Consider the following 8,406-nt stretch of genomic DNA (forward strand, 5'->3'; position numbering starts at 1 on the left):
TGACGCTCGTCACACATTCCTTTTTGGAAAGGCTTAGTGGCGCTTCACAGAATTACTTGTAGCGTATTTTAATGTTTTGTTTTGCTTATGATCAGTTTAGTATGCAGTTTAATTTATTGTGCACGCTTAATCTGCTTGTATAGTAATAATTCATAGGAAGCAACAGTAGAGCATAATAGCTTTTGCATAATAAAATTAAATAAACAACTTCAATAAAAATTGATCATAATGTAATACAGGAAAGGAAAACAATGAAATGAAATAGAAATAAACATGAATTCAAATAACATTAATGAAAAATCTAATTTAAAACTAAATAACTTAGGAAAGTAACTAAACTCTATCCCTCTGTACGATCTCTGGCCGGTGGAGCAAAAGAGTTAACATGATGTAGCAACTCGTGAAACTGATTCGTCATACTGCTCATGTATCCTAGAACTTCGTCTCTCATGTTAGTAAATTCTCCTCTGAGGGCGTCTTGTTCTGACATCAAAGCTTCAATGACGGTGTTATAATCAGTTCCGGGCATATGATGTCGGAGGTCAGGTATGGCTGATTCTTCGGTCGGAACAGGCTGAGGAGGAGGGTCAATATCATGATAGCCGGATGGTGTCTGAGGGTCAGATTCAGCATGAGAGATCTGGTCAACATAATTCTCATAGTCATCACAAATCTCATAATCCTGGATGGATTCAGTGGATCCAGCAGGAGTTGGGGTTTCATTCAGGTTATAGAGCCAGTTCCTTTGGTTATGAACACTAGTCCTAGGATCGGGCATGGTGAATAGGCAGAGAACCTGGTTATCAATAATAAGCTCAAACTCATCAGACCCTATGTTTGCTATAAACATAGTGTTGAAGAGGAAAGGTATACTCATAGTAGTAATGCCACAAAAAGGGCTAAGGTCAAGCATAGGCTGACGTAATCCAATAGCATTACCTATCATAGTTATCAAACCGCCTATTCTAATGGGTGCTCGCTCATCCTGGATAAGGTGGTCCAAATTGGCTAACAAAAAAGTAGTACCGTTTACTGGACGGTTCTGGGAAGCACAGAATATGATGAAGAGTTCATCACGTGAAACTGAAGTACTATTTGGCTTCTTCCCAAATAAAGTGTGGGTTAGGATCTTATGGAAATAGCGAAAAGCCGGGTTATGTATGTTTCCAGAGAGAAACTCATGTTCTTCGGGCTCATCATTTCCAGTCAGCTTACCCCAAAAGTGTTCAAGCTCTCTATATTCAAAAAGTTCTTCCTGGCTTACAGTGAATGTATCAAAGGAGGTAGGAAAACCCAAAAGGTTGGTAAAGTCTCTAATATTAAATTGGTACTCCATATTGAACATTCTGAACTGGATGAAACCTCTGCTAATTCCTTTTCCATGGCTGGGTAGATAGATTAGTGAGCTAAGGAATTCTAGTGTGAGTCTCCGGTAGGTGGTGAAATGTCTCAGAATAGGGGATGTCTCCCATCCTATCTGATTCAGCAAATACAGGACACTCTGTCTCAGTCCAAGGGCAGTCATAGCCCAATCATCAGCATATAAACTAGGTAGCATCTCTCTAGCGGCTAGTTCTTCAAACTTTTGTTTCTGAGCCATTCCTCTGAACTTGATACCCATACGATCAAAATGTCCCATCTGGTTAGTGTTAGCTAGAGAAAAGAAAACATGAGTTTAAGTCAGGATTTGGCCAAATGCCGAAAGAAGAAAAGATTATTATTATTATTTATTTATTTTATTTTATTTTTTTGAATAAATCAAGAATGAATACTAAACAGAAATTAAAAGAATAATTAAGAAAGAAATAGGGGAATGATAATAATAGAATAATAAAATAACAAATTAGTTTGTGGGTTGTCTCCCACTAAGCGCTTTGTTTAAATGTCGCAAGCTCGACAAAGAAACTGTTAAATATAATCTATAGATCCTGGGGGCGTTTCGTCTAAGTGTAGGATTTGCGAATCCTCGTTGGTTTCCGCATAGTGATAGTGTTTCAGACGTTGCCCGTTTACGGTGAACGGTTCTGTAGATTGTCCTTTTATTTCCACCGCTCCACTGGGAAAGATTTTAGTGATATGAAAAGGCCCTGACCATCTGGATCGTGGTTTTCCCGGAAATAACTTTAGTCTAGAGTTAAATAAAAGTACTGCGTCGCCTTGCTTGAAGATTTTCCTTGATATACGCTTGTCATGCCATTGTTTTGTTCTTTCTTTATAGATTCTGGCATTTTCATAGGCGTTTCTTCTGAGTTCCTCTAATTCGTTTATGTCAAGGATTCTCTTTTCACCGGCGGCTTTATAATTCAAATTTAGGTTTCTAATAGCCCAATAGGCTTTATGTTCTAATTCTACCGGGAGGTGACAGGATTTTCCATAAATGAGCTTAAATGGGGTCGTCCCAATGGGGGTTTTATAAGCAGTTCGGTAAGCCCACAAAGCTTCTAGTAATTTCAATGACCAATCTTTCCTTGAAGTGGCTACCGTTTTTTCTAGTATTTGCTTGATTTCTCTGTTAGATACTTCCACTTGTCCACTGGTTTGAGGGTGGTAAGGTGTTGTTATCCTATGTCTCACTCCGTATTTAAATAGTAGTTTTTCGAGTACCTTGGATATAAAGTGTGATCCACCATCACTGACTACTATTCTTGGGATGCCAAATCTCGGAAATATTATATTTTTAAAGAGTCTAGTTACTACTCGGGTGTCATTTGTTGGAGAAGCTACAGCTTCGATCCATTTTGATACGTAGTCAACTGCCACAAGTATGTATTTGTTACCGAAAGAGGATGGGAAAGGTCCCATGAAGTCTATCCCCCACACGTCAAAAATCTCTACTTCCAAAATACCTTTTTGTGGCATCTCGTCACGTCTAGATATGTTTCCCGTGCGTTGACATCTGTCACACTCCTTAATAGCCGCATGTACGTCCTTCCATATAGTTGTCCAATAAAAGCCAGCTTGTATGATTTTAGAGCAGGTCTTGGATGTACTTGTGTGTCCACCATAAGGAGCGGAGTGACAGTGTTGGATTATATTTTCTACCTCTTCTTCGGGTATACATCGACGGAAAATACCATCGGGGCCTCTTTTGAAAAGTAAGGGATCATCCCAGTAGTAGTGTTTTATGTCGTGGAAGAATCGTTTCTTCTGCTGGTAAGATAAAGTAGGTGGAACTATTCCGGCAGCTAAATAATTGACTAGATCAGCGTACCATGGTGTGACAGATATAGCTAAGGTGGTTTCTACTTGCATGTCGGAGTTGTTCTCTTCCAAAGTAGCTATAAGTTTATCATACGAGAAATCATCATTAATTGATGTTCTTTCCGGTTCAAGGTTCTCAAGTCTAGAGAGGTGGTCTGCTACTACGTTTTCAGTTCCTTTCTTGTCCTTGATTTCTAAGTCGAATTCTTGTAGTAACAAGATCCATCTTAGGAGTCTAGGTTTAGCATCCTTTTTTGTTAAAAGGTACCTGATAGCAGCGTGATCGGTGTAGACTATTATTTTGGCTCCTACCAAGTAAGAACGAAATTTATCCAGTGCGAATACCACTGCTAGGAGTTCTTTCTCGGTAGTGGCGTAATTCATTTGCGCTTCATCCAGGGTTCTGCTTGCGTAATATATAACATGAAGCTTTTTATCCTTCCTTTGTCCTAAAACAGCTCCTACAGCATAATCACTGGCATCGCACATTATTTCGAATGGTTCATTCCAGTCTGGTGTTTGCATAATGGGTGCTGAGATCAATGCTTGTTTAAGAGTTTGAAATGCTTTTAAACAGTTATCGTCGAATATGAATTCAGCATCTTTCATCAATAGTCCGGTTAGAGGTTTAGTTATCTTAGAGAAGTCTTTGATGAATCGTCGGTAAAAACCGGCGTGTCCTAAAAAGCTTCGTACTTCTCTCACGGTCCTTGGGGGTTGAAGATTTTCGATTACCTCTATTTTGGCTTTGTCTACTTCAATTCCTCTGTTCGAGATGATGTGTCCTAAAACAATTCCTTCTTGTACCATAAAGTGGCACTTTTCCCAATTAAGTACTAAGTTTACTTTTACACATCGCTCAAGAACTCTTTCCAGGTTTTCAAGGCATTCTTCGAAACTTTGTCCGTATACAGAAAAGTCATCCATAAATACTTCCATGATGTTTTCGAGAAAGTCGGCGAAAATCGCCATCATGCATCTTTGAAAAGTTGCAGGGGCATTACACAGACCAAACGGCATTCGTCTATAAGCGAAGGTACCAAAAGGGCATGTGAACGTTGTCTTTTCTTGGTCATCAGGGTGAATTGGTATTTGAAAGAAGCCTGAATAACCGTCTAGATAACAGAAATGTGAATGTTTTGCTAATCGTTCTAACATTTGGTCAATGAATGGTAAAGGGAAATGATCTTTTCGGGTTGCTTTGTTTAGTTTCCTATAATCAATGCACATTCTCCATCCCGATTCGATTCGTTTAGTTATAGTTTCCCCTTTTTCGTTTTCAATAACGGTTATGCCTCATTTCTTTGGTACAACGTGTACAGGACTAACCCATTTGCTATCAGATATAGGATATATAATACCTGCTTCCAATAACTTGGTTATTTCTTTCTTTACTACCTCACTCAGGATCGGGTTTAGTCTTCTCTGGTGTTCCCTAGAGGTTTTACAGTCTTCTTCTAACATGATGCGGTGCATACAAATAGAAGGGCTTATTCCTTTAAGATCGGTGATGTGGTATCCTAGTGCGGTTGGATATTTCCTTAAGATATGTAAGAGTTTTTCTGTTTCGAGTCTTCCTAGATCTGCATTAACTATCACAAGTCGTTCAAGTTCTAAGTCTAGGAATTCATATCTCAGATTTTTGGGAAGTGTTTTCAAATCAGGGGTTGGTTTGTTAAGACATTGCGTAGGGTCCGGTGTTATTGCTAAGCATTGTTTAGATTTGTCCTCTAAAAGATAGTCTGATGATTTGTCTTCTCCTGACTCTGCTTCTTTTATGCATTCATCGATGATATCCATGAAGTAACATGTATCTTCTATTGCAGGTGCTTTCAAGAATTGGGAAAGAATGAATTCAATTTTCTCTTCACCTACTTCGAAGGTGAGTCGTCCTCGTTTTACGTCTATGATTGCACCGGCAGTTGCTAAGAATGGTCTTCCTAGTATAATGGGTGTAATATCATCTTCTCTAATGTCCATAATTGTAAAGTCGGTGGGAATGTAAAACTGACCTATGCGTACTGGAACGTTTTCAAGGATTCCTACAGGATATTTGATGGAACGATCTGCTAGTTGCACGGACATTTTGGTTGGTCTTAATTCTCCCATTTCCAGTTTCTTACATATGGATAAAGGCATAACGCTAATTCCGGCTCCTAAATCTCATAAGGCTTTGTCGATGACAAATTTTCCTATGTGACAGGGTATAGAGAAACTACCCGGATCCTTGAGTTTAGGTGGCATGTTTTGGATTATAGCGCTACATTCGGCAGGGAGTGTAACGGTTTCGCTATCCTCAAGTTTCCTCTTATTAGAAAGAATTTCTTTTAAGAATTTAGCATATGAGGGCATCTGCGTAATAGCTTCGGTGAACGGAATTGTAACGTTTAATTGTTTAAGGAGATCAACAAATTTTCTAAATTGGCTCGCATCTTTGGTTTTAACAAGCCTTTGAGGGTAAGGTATAGGTGGTTTGTAAGGTGGTGGAGGTACATAAGGTTCCTTCTTTTCTAGGGTTTCCTTATTTCTCTCTTCCTTTTCCTTAGGTTCACTTTCCTCAGTTGATTTCTTAGGGTTTTGGTTTTCTATCCTTGGATCAGACGGTCCTTCCACTTCCGTTCCACTTCTTAATATAATTGCATGAGCTTGGCTTCTCGGATTAGGTTGGGGCTGTCCAGGGAATGTACCAGTTGGGGCAGCAGTAGGTGCTTGTTGTTGAGCTACTTGAGATATTTGTGTTTCCAGCATTTTGTTATGGGTAGCCAAGGCATCTACTTTGCTTGCTAGTTGTTTAAGTTGTTCGCCAGTATGTATGTTCTGGTTTAAGAAATCTTTATTGGTTTGTTGTTGGGAAGCTATAAAGTTTTCCATCATGATTTCCAAGTTGGATTTTCTAGGGGTATTATTGTTAGGTATGGATGGACTCGGTTTCTGATATCCCGGAGGTATAGATAGGGCTTGATTTGGAGACTGTCCAGGTGCGTATAAAGCATTATTACTCTTATATGAAAAGTTTGGATGGTTCTTCCAATTTGGGTTATAGGTATTCGAATAGGGGCTTCCTTGAGCATAGTTTACTTGCTCTGCTTGGATTCCAGTCAAGAGTTGACATTCCGCAGGAGTGTGGCCTTGGATTCCACAGACCTCGCAATTCTGAGTTATAGCAACCACGGCGACTGGAGGTGATACGTTTAAACTTTCAATTTTCTGGACCAAAGCATCCACTTTTGCATTAACGTGATCAAGGTTACTTATCTCGTACATGCCAGTTTTCGGTTGAGGTTTTTCCACCGTTGTTCGTTCGGTTCCCCACTGATAGTGGTTTTGGGCCATGCTCTCGATAAGCTGGTAAGCATCAGCATAAGGTTTGTTCATTAGTGCACCACCTGCAGCGGCGTCTATTGTTAACCTTGTATTGTATAAGAGGCCATTATAAAATGTGTGAATTACTAACCAGTCTTCCAAACCATGGTGTGGGCAAAGTCTCATCATGTCTTTGTATCTTTCCCATGCTTCGAAAAGAGACTCGTTGTCTTTCTGTTTAAATCCGTTTATCTGGCCTCTTAACATAGCTGTTTTGCTTGGCGGAAAATATCGGGCAAGAAAAACTTTCTTCAACTCGTTCCATGTGGTGACTGAGTTGGAAGGGAGAGATTGAAGCCATCTTCTAGCGCTGTCTCTTAATGAGAAAGGAAAAAGACGAAGTCGAATTGCCTCTGATGTGACACCATTAGCTTTAACAGTATCAGCGTATTGGACAAATACGGATAAATGAAGGTTTGGATCTTCGGTAGGATTTCCAGAGAATTGGTTCTGTTGCACAGCCTGCAACAGCGAAGGTTTGAGTTCGAAGTTGTTTGCTTCGATTGCGGGTGGAGCAATACTTGAATGCGGTTCATCTTGCGATGGAGCGGCGTAATCTCTAAGAGCACGAGCTGGTTCTGCCATCTCGGTTAAAGAAGGAAGATCTTTGAGATCAGGAAAGTCTATAGGAGGGAGATTGTTCGCAGCACGATATTCCCGAATTCGTCGTAAGACTCGGAGATATAGTTCGATATCGTTGATTCGTAAATAGAGCGGTTCGCCTTGTGAGCGAGTGCGTGGCATACAAATCAACGAAAGAAAGAATAGAAGAAAAAGAAACCTTAGTCTCTACAGCGTAACGGAAGAGTTACGATATCGATTAAATAAAAGTCCCCGGCAACGGCGCCAAAAACTTGATCGCTCGACTGTGTGAGTCGAGAATGGGATACAAACTGCAAGTGCACAGTTCTATCGCGTAGTTTTAAAAGATATCGATCCCACAGGGACTTATGAATCGATATACCGTTATCTAAGGTTACTACGTAAATCTAAGGTGAAAATGTTTGATTTTTTGGGGAAAAACTAAGAGCTAAACTAAGATCTAGATTAAATATTAATAAAACGGATATCGGTATGTAGTTCGTCAGAACTAGGGAATCAAGTCTTTGTCGGTTTCTTGGTTTTAAAATAAATCGTTTCGGTTAACTTTATTGGTTAAAGGTTTTATCTCAAACTCTCGCTCTGTTGAATAAACCATGATTTTATATTAATGTAGCTGTCACTTATAATTAAGTCAAAAATCATATTTTGAAAACAATAAAGTTGCAGAAACTCTTTTTAAGAAAATACTGACCGTTTTAAACACCCTTATCTCAAACTCTCGCTCTGTTGACTTAGGTTATATAATCAAATCCAAATGCTTAACTCTCGTCCTCACATTCAATCTTTAAAAATACTTTTTGGAAAAGGTCAGAATTTAATTAACTCTAAAACTTGCTCTCGCCCTGATCTAGAATTAATGCCTAACTTACACTGTCCAGTTAAAACCTCAAACTCTCGCTCTATTGATTTTAACTTCTTTATGTCCTTTACTTTTGTAAAAAATCTTGTTATTAAACCTGTAAGTTGAGACCGTAAAAAGATTGATTTTAATTTTAAGTTTAGATAGACCGACTCAGTCTTGATCCCTTATTCTGCTTACTTTACATACCGATACCTAGGCGAATTAGCCAGACATGCTAAATAAACAAGAATACATATCATGCATAAACAGACTCATTCCAGGCAGATAATATAGATAAATAATAAAACAAAATATTAAATAATGATTAAAGAACCTGAATGCGTAATACAATAGTCTTGAACACTCCACCACAAGCCGGTAGGATTTGTTCTTCGATT

At 39.0% G+C, this 8,406-nt stretch overlaps 1 non-coding gene across 1 annotated transcript; it reads left to right on the forward strand.

Annotated features, from left to right (window-relative positions):
- Positions 1 to 6,664: 6,664 nt before the first annotated feature.
- LOC127116298 (small nucleolar RNA R71) lies at positions 6,665 to 6,771 on the forward strand. Its single transcript, XR_007801253.1, has one exon. It is a non-coding gene; the product is annotated as a small nucleolar RNA R71 (small nucleolar RNA).
- The last annotated feature ends 1,635 nt before the right edge of the window (positions 6,772 to 8,406 follow it).

Source organism: Lathyrus oleraceus, chromosome 1 (genome assembly GCF_024323335.1).
Source record: "Lathyrus oleraceus cultivar Zhongwan6 chromosome 1, CAAS_Psat_ZW6_1.0, whole genome shotgun sequence".
In the NCBI taxonomy this organism is placed as follows: Eukaryota; Viridiplantae; Streptophyta; class Magnoliopsida; order Fabales; family Fabaceae; genus Lathyrus; species Lathyrus oleraceus.